The following is an 11846-nucleotide window of genomic DNA, read 5'->3' as shown; positions in this document are numbered from 1 at the left end:
CTTTTCAGAATGAAGCAGAAAGAATAAGATTTAAGCGAGGGGGGAGAGACGAGTGTACAGACAGAAGTATGCAGCCAAGGAAGAACTCACTGTTCTTGTGAGGTTTGTAAGCAAACAAGTTTTCCAAGCTGCCTTCACCGTCAATGTTGAATCCAGCACAGTAGGGGATTGACAGATATGTCCAAATCATGTGGGAAGCTATATTTTTATCTTTGGTGTGAAGGTTATATTTAGCACTTATCAAGAGCTGATGCTATTTGTACAAAATAATGTTCCTGTGTTATTCTGTTTCATCCCAGACCATCCAGTGTACAGTAGCTGTCAGCTGCTCAGTTCCATGGTCTCAATAATGAAGGGCCAGGTGGAGAAACAAAGAGTAACACAGGTGAATAGGCAGCAACAGAGTAAGCAAGGAGCATCTAATAAGTACTGAGGAGCAACCAAATTAATTCCCTGTCTGCTGTTCAGGCTGAAAAGAAACTGCTAGCCCTAACATATATATATATAAGACAAAGGAGAAGGTGATTGGTTTATCTTGATCACCTAGGAGAGTTTCCATAGACCTGAAAGAAACGAGCGTTGCCAGCTCCCCCCCTGGTCTCCAGTGGGGGATGTGTGGGAGTAGGATTACCAGATCCATGTTGGGAAAGTCCTGGATATTTGGGAATGGAGCCTGGGGAGGACAGAGACCTCAGTGAGGTACAATGCCACAGAGTCCACCCTCCAAAGCACCCATTTTCTTCAGCGGAACTTATCCCTGTAGTCTGGAGATGAGCTATAATTTGGGAGGATCCCCAGGTCCCACTTGGAGGCTAGCATCCCTGAGGAAGAACATATACTTTGAATACAGAGGGCCCCAGGTTCAAGTGCTGCTATCTCTGCTTAAAGGATCTCAGGTGCCAAACGGGGAGTGGGGCATCTCCATGAGGATCTTTGAGAACTCCTGCCAATCAGAAGTTCCAGGGCTTGATGGACTCTGTAAATACACATGAAGCTGTCTTAAGCTGAGTCAGACTGTTGGTGTATCCAGATCAGTATTATCTACTGGCAGCAGCTCTCCAGGGTCTCAGGCAGTGGTCTTTCATACCACCTTCCTTCCTGATCCTTTTAAATGGATATGCCAGGGATTGAGCCTTGGACGTTTTGCATGCAAAGCAGAAGCTCTGCAATTGAGCCATGGCTCCTCCCTCATCATATTTAGACACCATGTGTATCCTTGCTACAAGGGCTCTGTCCAAGAGAATCCTGCCTTTTCTTTTGCCATTGCTAAGCATGCCATGTGGTCACACATTCACAGCCTAGAGTGCCAATCTCCAGGTGGGTTCTGGAGATCTCCTGGAAGTACCACTGATCTTTCCATGGAAAAAACTGACTGCTTTGGAGGGTGGACTCTACAGCAGCATACCCCATTGAGGTCCCTCTCCTCCCCAAATTGTGCCCCCTGCAGTTCTACCCTAAATCTCTAGAAATGTCTTGACCCAGAGTTGGCTACCCTAACACAACTCCTTCCTCAAGGACTTGCAAGGGTTATTCAGCTTCTGTGCCTTGCTGATGCCTAGGAGCCAAAGCAGAACAACCTTCTGCTCCTCCTTCACTGCTGCCTACCGAATGACTCAAGAGTCACATTAAATGGATATATGTTTCTATTGTGCAGATTACCTGTTACTGAACCTGTTTACGTCCTGCCCTCTGTTTCACAGCCAGTGGATTTCAGCTAGGGCTGCCCCTCTTTCACTGCTGCCTACCTTATGACTCAAGAGTCACATTAAGTTGATATGTTTCTATTGTGTAAACTACTGATACTGAGCCTACTCAAGTTCTGGCCTCTGTTTCACAGCTCATAGCTACCTAGCTTTGCACAGGTTCATTCTTCAGTCACCTAGAGCATCACATTCTCCTCCATTTTGGACCCCTGTACACTTGCACAACTTACCATGGGCCTAACAATGAAAAATGGAGTCCATATCAAACTGATATCAAAACAGTGAGTCACACCGAGGGCATGCAAGGAATGTGAAGCAACTCCTCCATTAATCATGAGAAAGCCATATTTGGTGGGAGTCAACTGAAGGGCCTTTTCCCCAAGGCCCTAAGGGGTACCTTTCCAGATAATCTGTCCTTAATAGCGACCCAAATAATCAAGACAATGAGCAATGGGCCAGCCCCAGGCATTTCCTCCTTAAGTGCTGGACAGGTAGATTTCTCCCCCTACTCTATCATGTAAAATACTCAGTCATCGATATTTGTCTATCTAAACTCTCAGTCTCCCTAAATGAACACTTCTCCTTGATGTTTTTATCTGTAATGCAAAAGAAGAAAAATTCCCCATCACATTCTGCTGTGCTTCTCCAGAGCTTCCCGGCTGTCTTCAGGAAGCAAACTTATGTCTGATTCTCTCCTTTCATTTTTTCCCTTAGTAGCAGATGATTTGTAGGGGAAAAGTTTAAACTGTGTTTATACTTCACAGGTGCATATATTTCCTTTCTGTAGCCCCTCTATTTTTATTCACCTGATTTAACTCAGTTCTCTGTTAATTTAATACATTTATTTTCTTGTTTAAGAAGCTTATCCCCCTTCATTTGTTTTGAGTGTCGGTCTTTATCTCGATCCCCATATACACAGGTGTGATGGACTGCACTTTTAAGAAGCTTAGGAGTGCTGTACAAACAGCTGAAGGACTGTGAAAAGTTAATTCTTCACTGAAACAGAGAGCCATGAGTGACAGGCTGCTCCAAGCAATTTGATTGGTTAGCATCAGCTGAGCAGAGAAAGACTGCTGAACTGGATGCTGAGGAGAATTCAGTCTGATTTCAGCCCTAGCTGAGAAGAGTCAAGTACTGACAGTTTTAGAATTCAGCCCTGACTGAGAGCAGTTTAACACAGACTATAGAACTGGTTAAAGTCTGTCAATACTAGGTTAGATGGAGACCCCTATTCAGACCCCAAAAAAGCGATAGATTTTCTAGTGAGAGGACAATTTCCCTACCCAGTGAAACAGAGAGTTAGCTCTGAAGAGTGCAGAGTTCCCTGGTCTGGTGTGGTTAGAAACTGCCTTTACAGACCTTATGCTAAGGTATGGGGACTCTTTGCGTAATGCATAAATGGCTGCCTTTTCTGGAGGCATCATTTCTAAATAATTTGACGGTGAGATCCAAGATTCCTCAACATTTTTATGAAATAGTCAATGATATGTAAACATTCATATAGAATTTTAATCAGTCTGGATGACCTTTAATAATTTGTCATCAATATATATTATTGTTGTTGGGTGTAACCTTTTGAATTTTGAGCTGCGATGACTAGAGAATTTCCTCTCAAACTATACTTTGTATTTTTCTTGATATATATTGTTCATGTTGCTACGTTATAAGTTGAAATTTTTTTTCTATGAAAACGTAATAAAATATTTTTTAAAAAACCTCAAGATGAGTACTGGTGTTTCAAGGGAAGGGATTTGGGGTACTGGAAAGAGTTTTTTTTTTGTACCAGTCTGCGGGAAACCAAAAGAGGCAGAGAATATGCAAAGAAAGTGTGCTGGAGTGTTTGGAAAACACTGGAACAAAAAGCCTCTCAGCATAAAGATTTTCAGTAACTACGAATAGCTTAAGAAATGTTCATTATCCTGAAACATAAGAACTAAAGTCTGTGCATGTACTGATTTTACCTCAGAGTTATCAATATTGAGTTACCACAGAAATGTTACCCCTGATTTCACTTGACCTTTCCCCTCTATGTTGAATGAAATATTTTGTTAATTTGGAATATAAAAACTTCTCGAGTGCCATTCCTTCCTTCGAGTGCTTCCATCCCTTCCTTCAGGTTCCTGGGCTGAGCAAACAGCCAAAATATTATACTGTGACAGGGTGGGACAGCCAAAACTCTTCAGGAAAGAGGAAAACAGATAACTAGGGTGGCTCAGTCACAGAAGGGAAAGAAAAATGGAGGGGAAAATCTTGCCTTGCAGGGAAGCAGACAGGGCTGTCATAGCAGGTTACGGTCTCAGCAATTAATACCCGACAACACATGTGTTTTCTCTTTGCTAGCAGAAGGACAATTTTGCTAGCTACAGGGGCTGCATGTGTATTGGTGATTTGGTAACAGGTATCCAGTATTAATCAACATCAAGAAAAATGTTTATGCATTTTTAAAATGAATGAATAATAAACCTCATTTCAGCCCGCGAAGCGGGGAGGGCGGGGTATAACTAAATAAATAATTAAATAATTAAATAAATAAATAAATAAATAAATTGGTTATTGCAGTGAGAGTGAATGGAAATAATAATAACAATTAATGAACCAATCATTTATTTTATACCATAGAATCACAGAATCACAGAGTTGGAAGGAGCCATACAAGCCATCTAGTCCAACCCGCTGCTCAGTGCAGGATCAGCCTAGAGCAGCATCCCTGACAAGTGTTTGTCCAGCCGCTGCTTAAACACTGCCAGTGAGGGGGAGCTCACCACCTCCCTGCACAGCTGATTCCACCATTTAACGACTCTTACTGTCAAAAAGTTTGTACTAATATTCAGCTGGTGCCTTCCTGCCCTTAATTTAAACCTATGATTGTGAGTCCTGTCCTCTGCTGCCAACAGGAACAACTCCTTGCCCTCCTCTAAGTGACAGCCCTTCTAATACTTCAAGAGAGCCATCATGTCTCCCCTCCACCTCCTCTTGTCTATACTAAACATTCCTGAGTCCCTCAGCCTTTCCTCAGAAACTTTGGTCTCCCCCGATCATTCTTGTCACTCTCCTCTGCACCCACTCCATTCTGTCCACATCCTTTTTGAAGTGAGGCCTCCAGAACTGCATACAATACTCCAGGTGCAGCCTAACCAATGCAGTGTACAGCAGGACTATGACATCTTGTGATTTTGATGTTATGCCTCTGTTGTCTATTGATACACCCCAAGATCACTGATTCACCCCTCTTCCATGTTCTCCCCTTCTTCCTCCCCCTGCAATGTACTTTCTTGTAGCTGCTGCTGTGGTCACAGTTCCAGGTCAGTAGACTATGGCTCTGTTCAGATAACACATAATGCCATGGCTTATTATAAATGGGGTTAGTTTGTGAAACAAGGTTTTGGCTCACAGACAATCACCCAAACCTGGTTTGCCTTAACAAATGCTGGTTTCAGCACCTTCAAGGCAACTTCTTGCTACCAATTACACCCACACTTACCCAAACACAAAGGTCCATCAGATTCCCTCCACAATCTCACAATAAAAAAAACTATGCATCATAGTGGTCAGAGTGTTGGACTAGGATCTGGGAGACCCATGTTTGAGTCACCACTCTGACATGGAAGCTCATCCACTAACAGCCTAACCTACCTCCAAGGTTATTGAAAGGATAAAATGGAGGAAAGGAGAATGATAGAAGATGCTTTGGGTCCTCATCAAAGACAAAGGCAGGGTATAAATGAAGTAAGTAAGTAAATACGTAAATTTCACTCCAACATATTCACCCAAAGTGCTACCTCTGATTCTTGCCATACTAGACTTTTGAACCAACTACTGAGTAAGGACATAAGAGCCCTGCCAGATCAGACCATTTGTCCATGTAGCCCTGCACCCTATTTTACACAGTGGCCAACCAGCTGCCCTGTAGGGCTAGCATACAGGGCATAATGGCCAAGGCCTTCCCATGATGGTGTCTCCAACCACCGGTATTCAGAGGCTCACTGCCTCTGATGGCTGCATATCAGTACAACTCTATGCAGGGTTACTCCAGGCTAAATCCATTGACTTTGCTGGTGTTAGATTGGAATAACTCTGAATTGCACTGTAATTCACCCAGCCCCTTGCAGGAATTTTCATGTTCCACAGCTGTTTTCTTTTTCTCCCCACAGATACCAGGCACCGAACACATACCAGGCGAATTCTCACAAGTGAAGTCCCCACAAATCACCAATTTACCAAGAGTAAATTGGGTGCTTGTATCCCTGAGAAGAGGGTGTGGCATTTCATCCCTCCCACAGTGTTTTAGTAGTCAACACTACTTGCAGAAAAAGCCAATTGCTGCAGACACTGTCAGACCAGGTGAAGAGAGGCCTGATATTCTGGGGGAAGGGGGTTATAAAAATCAGGTGTTTTCTCACCCTGGTTGTGAAGTAGCCTACCTATGGGTAGGGGAACTATTTCCAACAGAGTTAGGGTTGCCTACTCTGGCTTGGGTAATTTCTGGAGACTCTGGGGGAGTGCCTGGGAAAGAGCTTAAGTTTCTCCTTGGCTTTATGGTGTACAACACATTCCAAAGCTGCTGCATTATCCATGGGAACTTATCTCTGTTGTCTGCTGATCAATTCCAGGAGACAGCAAGGGCCCTTCTGGAGGATGGTAATCCTCCTCACAGCCATCATGCAACCTTTAAAAGAAGCATGTGGAACAGCCATACTTTGAAGGCCTGGGGGAAAGACATTTAACATAACTGTCCCCTGAAGGTTTCATTGGACACCGTTGCCTTTTTAAAAACACCCCCCTTTTGCTTTTTCACTCACTGTGAACTAGGGTTGCCAGACCCCTGGTCCGAGTGGGGATTCCCCTAATTTCCCAGGCTTCAGTCTGTTGCTGGCCTGCTGGCCAATGGGGGAAGCCCTGCCCCAAGCCCGACCACCTGCAGCCACCCCTCTGCCTTCTCACCTGTGAGATTTAAAGGGTCCTCCAGCGGATCAGATGGAGCCCTTTAAATCTTGCAGAGGGGAGGAAGAGGGGCAGCCGCACGCTGCATGCCTCAATTCCAAGTGGTGATTCACCGCTTGGAGATCAGGTGCACGGGGCCCCACTGGTCAGAAGCACTTAAATGTCCCCTTTAAATGCTTCTGGCCAGTGGGGACTGGGACCACGTGCCTGAATTTAAAGTGGCATCACTGCTTGGAGTTCAGATAGGCGGTGGGTGGCTGCTCTCCTCCCTCCCCTACCGCAAGATTTAAAGGGCCCTCAACTGGGACTGGGACCACGTGCCTGAATTTAAAGATGCATTGCTGCTTGGAGTTCAGATAGGCAGTAGGTGGCTGCTCTTCTTCCTCCCCTACTGCAAGATTTAAAGGGCCCTCAACTTGGCTGGTGGGCCCTTTATATCTCACAGGAATGGGAGAGAGCGGGGTGGCCACAGGTGATTGTTCTAGGGGGTGGGGACATCCCCAACTTGATGTCATTGTGTTGGGGATGCCCCACCCCCTCTGGGAATACTCCCGAAAGTCCCCTGCTGGGGACTAAACCGGACCTAGCAACCCTACTGTGAATCACCTTGAAAGCCTGCTCCCTTTTAATAAATGAAGAAATAGTGGTTGATGACATTGTAGTTTAACTCCCTCCCCAGGTCATATATCTTCGGTGCCAAATAAGCACCCGAGAATCCAAAAGGAGTCTAACAGATGCGGTATATGGACTCCACCATATAGTTGGGGTGGAGTAGACCGCGCTTTATTATTGGATCTTGTGATACATTCTTTCCTAGGCCCAGAGACTCTGTTAATGAGCAACTGATGTAATAATTCCCTGTCCCCCTGAGGCTTCCGTATGTCACTCATGGGAGAAGTGGTGCCTTTGGATAGCTAATTGGGGTAACACATTTTACATCTGAAAAGTCATTTGTGGTTCTTGATGAAGAAAGGCAGTAAATGAAGGTCTCTGTAAATAATGAAGACCCCGATAATTAGACAGTAAACAATATTATTATTCACACATGCAAGAGGGAGACACAGAAACAGAGCCAAGGACTGATGCGCCAACATTTCAGTTTGCTTACGAAATCAATGCAACAGAGTGGGCCGAGTGCCATGCAAAGAGTCAGACTCGACTGTGTGACTGAACAACAACAAGGGTGTAATTCTGTTTAGGACGGCACAGTCAGTGTGCAGACTAGGGAGTGAAATCCTGGTTCAAATCTGGCCCCAGCCATGAATTGACCTCAATGGCCTTTGAAACTGGGGATGACAAAGTTCAAACTGGGAGAGTCAGAATTTGAACTCTGCCCGGCCAGAAATGCTCCAGATAATCCCAAGAAAACAAAGACCCTATTGAATTTAGTTCTGGACTCCCATTTGGGTTTACTGGACTTCCCTTTCCCTTCTTGTTTTGTATTATCTGGTGTCAAGAAAGAGCCTCAGTAGGAAGAAAATTTCCCTCCCTTTCTGAGAAATCCTGCAGTAGCAGTGCCCCAAGTAGAAGGCTTGGGGACTGTAGTTCTCCAGGGCTCTTGTTAGGGGATGGCCCCACTTCTACAGTGTCCCTCGGTCTGCTACCAGAGATGTTTGGGCAAACAGAAGGGGATCTAGAGGATGCATGGGGATTGGTGAGCTCTCAAATAACCCCTGAGGTTTTTCAACTGCTCACAAGAGAAATTGCAAAATGTTACAGCAAATCAAGGCAACCTGCAGGGAATTCATGTACCACTAAGCAAACCTCGTAGGCAGACTTCAGTCTGTCAACCTCAGCATCCCATCTACAGTGTGGACATAATTTTGACCGAACATTTGCACACAACACACCCCGCTTGTGTGAATGGAAGATTTTATGAGGAATACACAACATCCATAGATTCTTCCCTCTAGCCGAAGCACTCTATGTCATCTCCCCCATGCTATCTGAAGACCACACAACCCTCAGGTGTGGTGTTTGGGGGAATCATAGGGAGCCTGAAGCAGAATGAGACAGGTGGAAAGGATCCATTCTAGTACCATTCTAGAACCAGTTACTTATGGTTCTCTGGATATTGCCACAAAATAATTTGAAGACTTAAACATGCTATAAATGCTGATTATTATTACTACTTCCTAACAGCGATGTTGATTACATTGCATAACATGTCCTTTCTCTCCCCCTCCCCTTCTTTCTTTGAGTGCAAGTCAATTAAAAGCCACAGGGTGTTGGGGTTGCTGCAGAGTTACATTTCTGCTAAAGATTTGGCTGCCATGTTGCTAACAGAAGAGACAAGAGAGATTTTGTCAAGGCCACAGGGTATTTTCTCTCTCTAACACACATCAGATTGAAATAATCAACATCACTGTGAGGAACATGGTGTTTGATGAAAAGTATAACAGCAGACAAGTGAGAGAATGTTTTCCACAATGTTTAAATAGCCAGTTCCCATCTCTAAGAACAGGCAGCATGCTGGTGTGGACAGAGTCCTAATGCAATGATTGGAACACTGGTAGGAACTGCAGTACGGTTGCCAGTTCTGGGTTGGAAAATACCTACAGATTTGAGGGTTCGAGCCTTGGGAAGATGGACTTTGGAAAAGGGGGAGACCTCAGCAGGGTACAATGCCATAAAGTCCAAAGCAGCCATTTTCTCCAAGGGAACATCTGGAGACCAATTGTAATGGCGGGAGATCCAGGTGCTACCTGGAGGTTGGCAACCCTAAACTGTAGATAAACATGCTTTGGGGAAACTTATAAGAAACTTGAGGGTGCAGGTCTTGTGAAGGTACACAAATAGCTGGACAAGGTTGTCCTGGCAAAGATCCAGAAAAGGACGCATACATAAGGTAGAGCCCAAGAAAATTACACAACTGCTTTGGTTTCCACTCTATAACCCTGAGTGGCTCACTCTAAGGGATAGTGCAACACAAAGAGACCCTTGACAATAGCCCTATATTGCACCATAAGAAATGGACTATAAATTGAGCATGAGTGGTGAAAATTTATTCACAGAGCCTAGAGCAAACCATGGATATATTCCATTTAGATTTAAAGCAGTCTCCTTTTCATTTCCCCAGAAGATTCTCCAGGTGGGTGTTATTGTTGAGGCTAATACAAAAGGAACTAATTAAACTCTCAGTGGTGTATAAAAGATGCTGGAAATGTACTTGCAAATTTGTTACTCCAAAATCAATGGAGCCTGCGGGGTCTCTGCAAAACATGACAGCATCATTAGCCTCTCCTCAAGGGATGGAATTTTTCAGCTTGGCCACTGAAATGGCGCAGCAAAAGAGTGTATGGCACATTTCCTGTATTCTTATCAAAACATGGGGAAAAGCTGGCCAGTGCTTTAAATGAAGGAGCAGTCGAGGGACAAGGTAATAATCTCATATTTTAGTTCTTCACTGGACTGGGGTCTCTGCCAGCCGCAGGGCAGTTGAGTGTCTTCTGCAATAATGGATGGGATATCGACACCTTCCCAGTAGGAACAAAACTCCCAGCACCTGCTTTGAAATAGCTGGCAGATGGTAAAGGAGTCTATCCGCAGCTGTATTTTGCAAGGCTACTTCTCTGTGTAATTTAACACATGATTTATCAGTCAGCGACTATAGCCTGACAACCACAGCACATGGGGCGAAATGACTGAACTCGAGTCAACTGTGGGGCAATACCGTGAAGTCATTTGGCGCTATTTTTCCAATAGCTCTTGGAAGCTCTTCAAATGTTATTTCTCTCCATTTGCACAGTGACCAAAAGGACAATGCAAGAAGGAATTGCTGGATGGGTTTCAAAATTGATCTCCAGTCCAAATAAAAAGGCAGCACACATCCTCAGTGGATTCTTTAGCCTCTTCTCTGGCAGCATCCCATCTCCCCCTTCCGTTCTCACCTTGTTACAGAACATGTACAAAAGCGGGTAGGAAAATGTTGAGAAAGTGAATCTCGGCAATGGCAGGACATTCCGATGCAGCAAGTTCCCCTGGAGAAAATGGCAGCCTCGGAGGGCAGATTCTGCGGCATCATACCCCTGCTGAGTTCTCTCTCCTCCCCAAACTCCACCCGCATCCCTGCCACATCTCCAAGAATTTTCCAAGCCACACTTGAGAACCCCAAGAAGGCAGAACATGGGCATCACATCTGTTCCCCAAAGCATTTACCTTGCCCCCAAGTGTTCATGTAACATTTAATGCTGACACCAGTGGAACCTGCAGATGGTTTCCCCTGGTGATGGCTCTTTCCACTGATGCAAGGGGGGGGGGCTTCCTGTGATGCAAGAGGCTCTTCTTCTGGCAAAAGACCCTCTTGCATCAGGGGAACATTCCTTTTGCTGGAAGGAAGCACCACTGCTAGTGGCATGCACTCGTGGGATCCGACATTCAGAGGCATTAAACCTTTGAATACCAGAGTTCTAGGAACTTCTCAAAGCGTTGGTTCGATAAGGACTGCCAGAAAGCAAAAAAAGAGAACTCAGCCTCTGAAAAGGAGGCAGCATCAGAGGAAGGCATTGGCCTCTATGCCCTGTTGTTAGACCTTCAGAGGAACTGGCTGGCTACTATGTGAGACAGGAAACTGGACTAGACAGACCACTACTCTGATTCAGCAGGGCCAAAGATCTTCTAATGTTCTCATTACAATTGGCTTGTATCCTGCTGAAAATGACTGCTGATGGAAGGATTTCTGTCTGTGGACTTTCTCACCTTCCTGTTCCCATTTGTAGTTCAAACTGCCCCCAGAAATTCTATCCCTGGGGATATCCTCAGGAACAGCTTGAGGAGGAAGTGGAGGTGTGCAGCAGGAGACAAAAGTCTGTGTCTGTGAAAATATCAGGTGGGATACAGCCCACCGCAATCATATAATGCTTCTCAAATCAGGATTAGCACCCATGTTCAGTGTACCTACAAAAGCAGAAGGGGGGGTTGATTCATGGATTAGGATTTTAGGTGTGCCTTTAAGCTGTTACATACAACTATAAAGTGTGAATGTGGAGGCAATTTTGTGTTTGCAAAGATATGTATCATACATATGCTTACCCTTAGGCTGTAGTAGAGCTTGTGGCAGGAATCCCATTGAATGTACGTTCAGTAATAGACATAGATTTGCATTGCTCTTGTGTAATGTGCAAAAAGCCTTTTGGGCATTACAAGAGTGTGTAATGATGACGCTGGGCTGAGACGGAGGTGGGTTGACTGCCAACTTGCCAC

Source organism: Gekko japonicus, unplaced genomic scaffold (genome assembly GCF_001447785.1).
Source record: "Gekko japonicus isolate JY-2015 unplaced genomic scaffold, Gekko_japonicus_V1.1 scaffold2782, whole genome shotgun sequence".
Lineage (NCBI taxonomy): Eukaryota > Metazoa > Chordata > Lepidosauria > Squamata > Gekkonidae > Gekko > Gekko japonicus.
Note: the sequence above shows the minus strand (reverse complement) of the source record.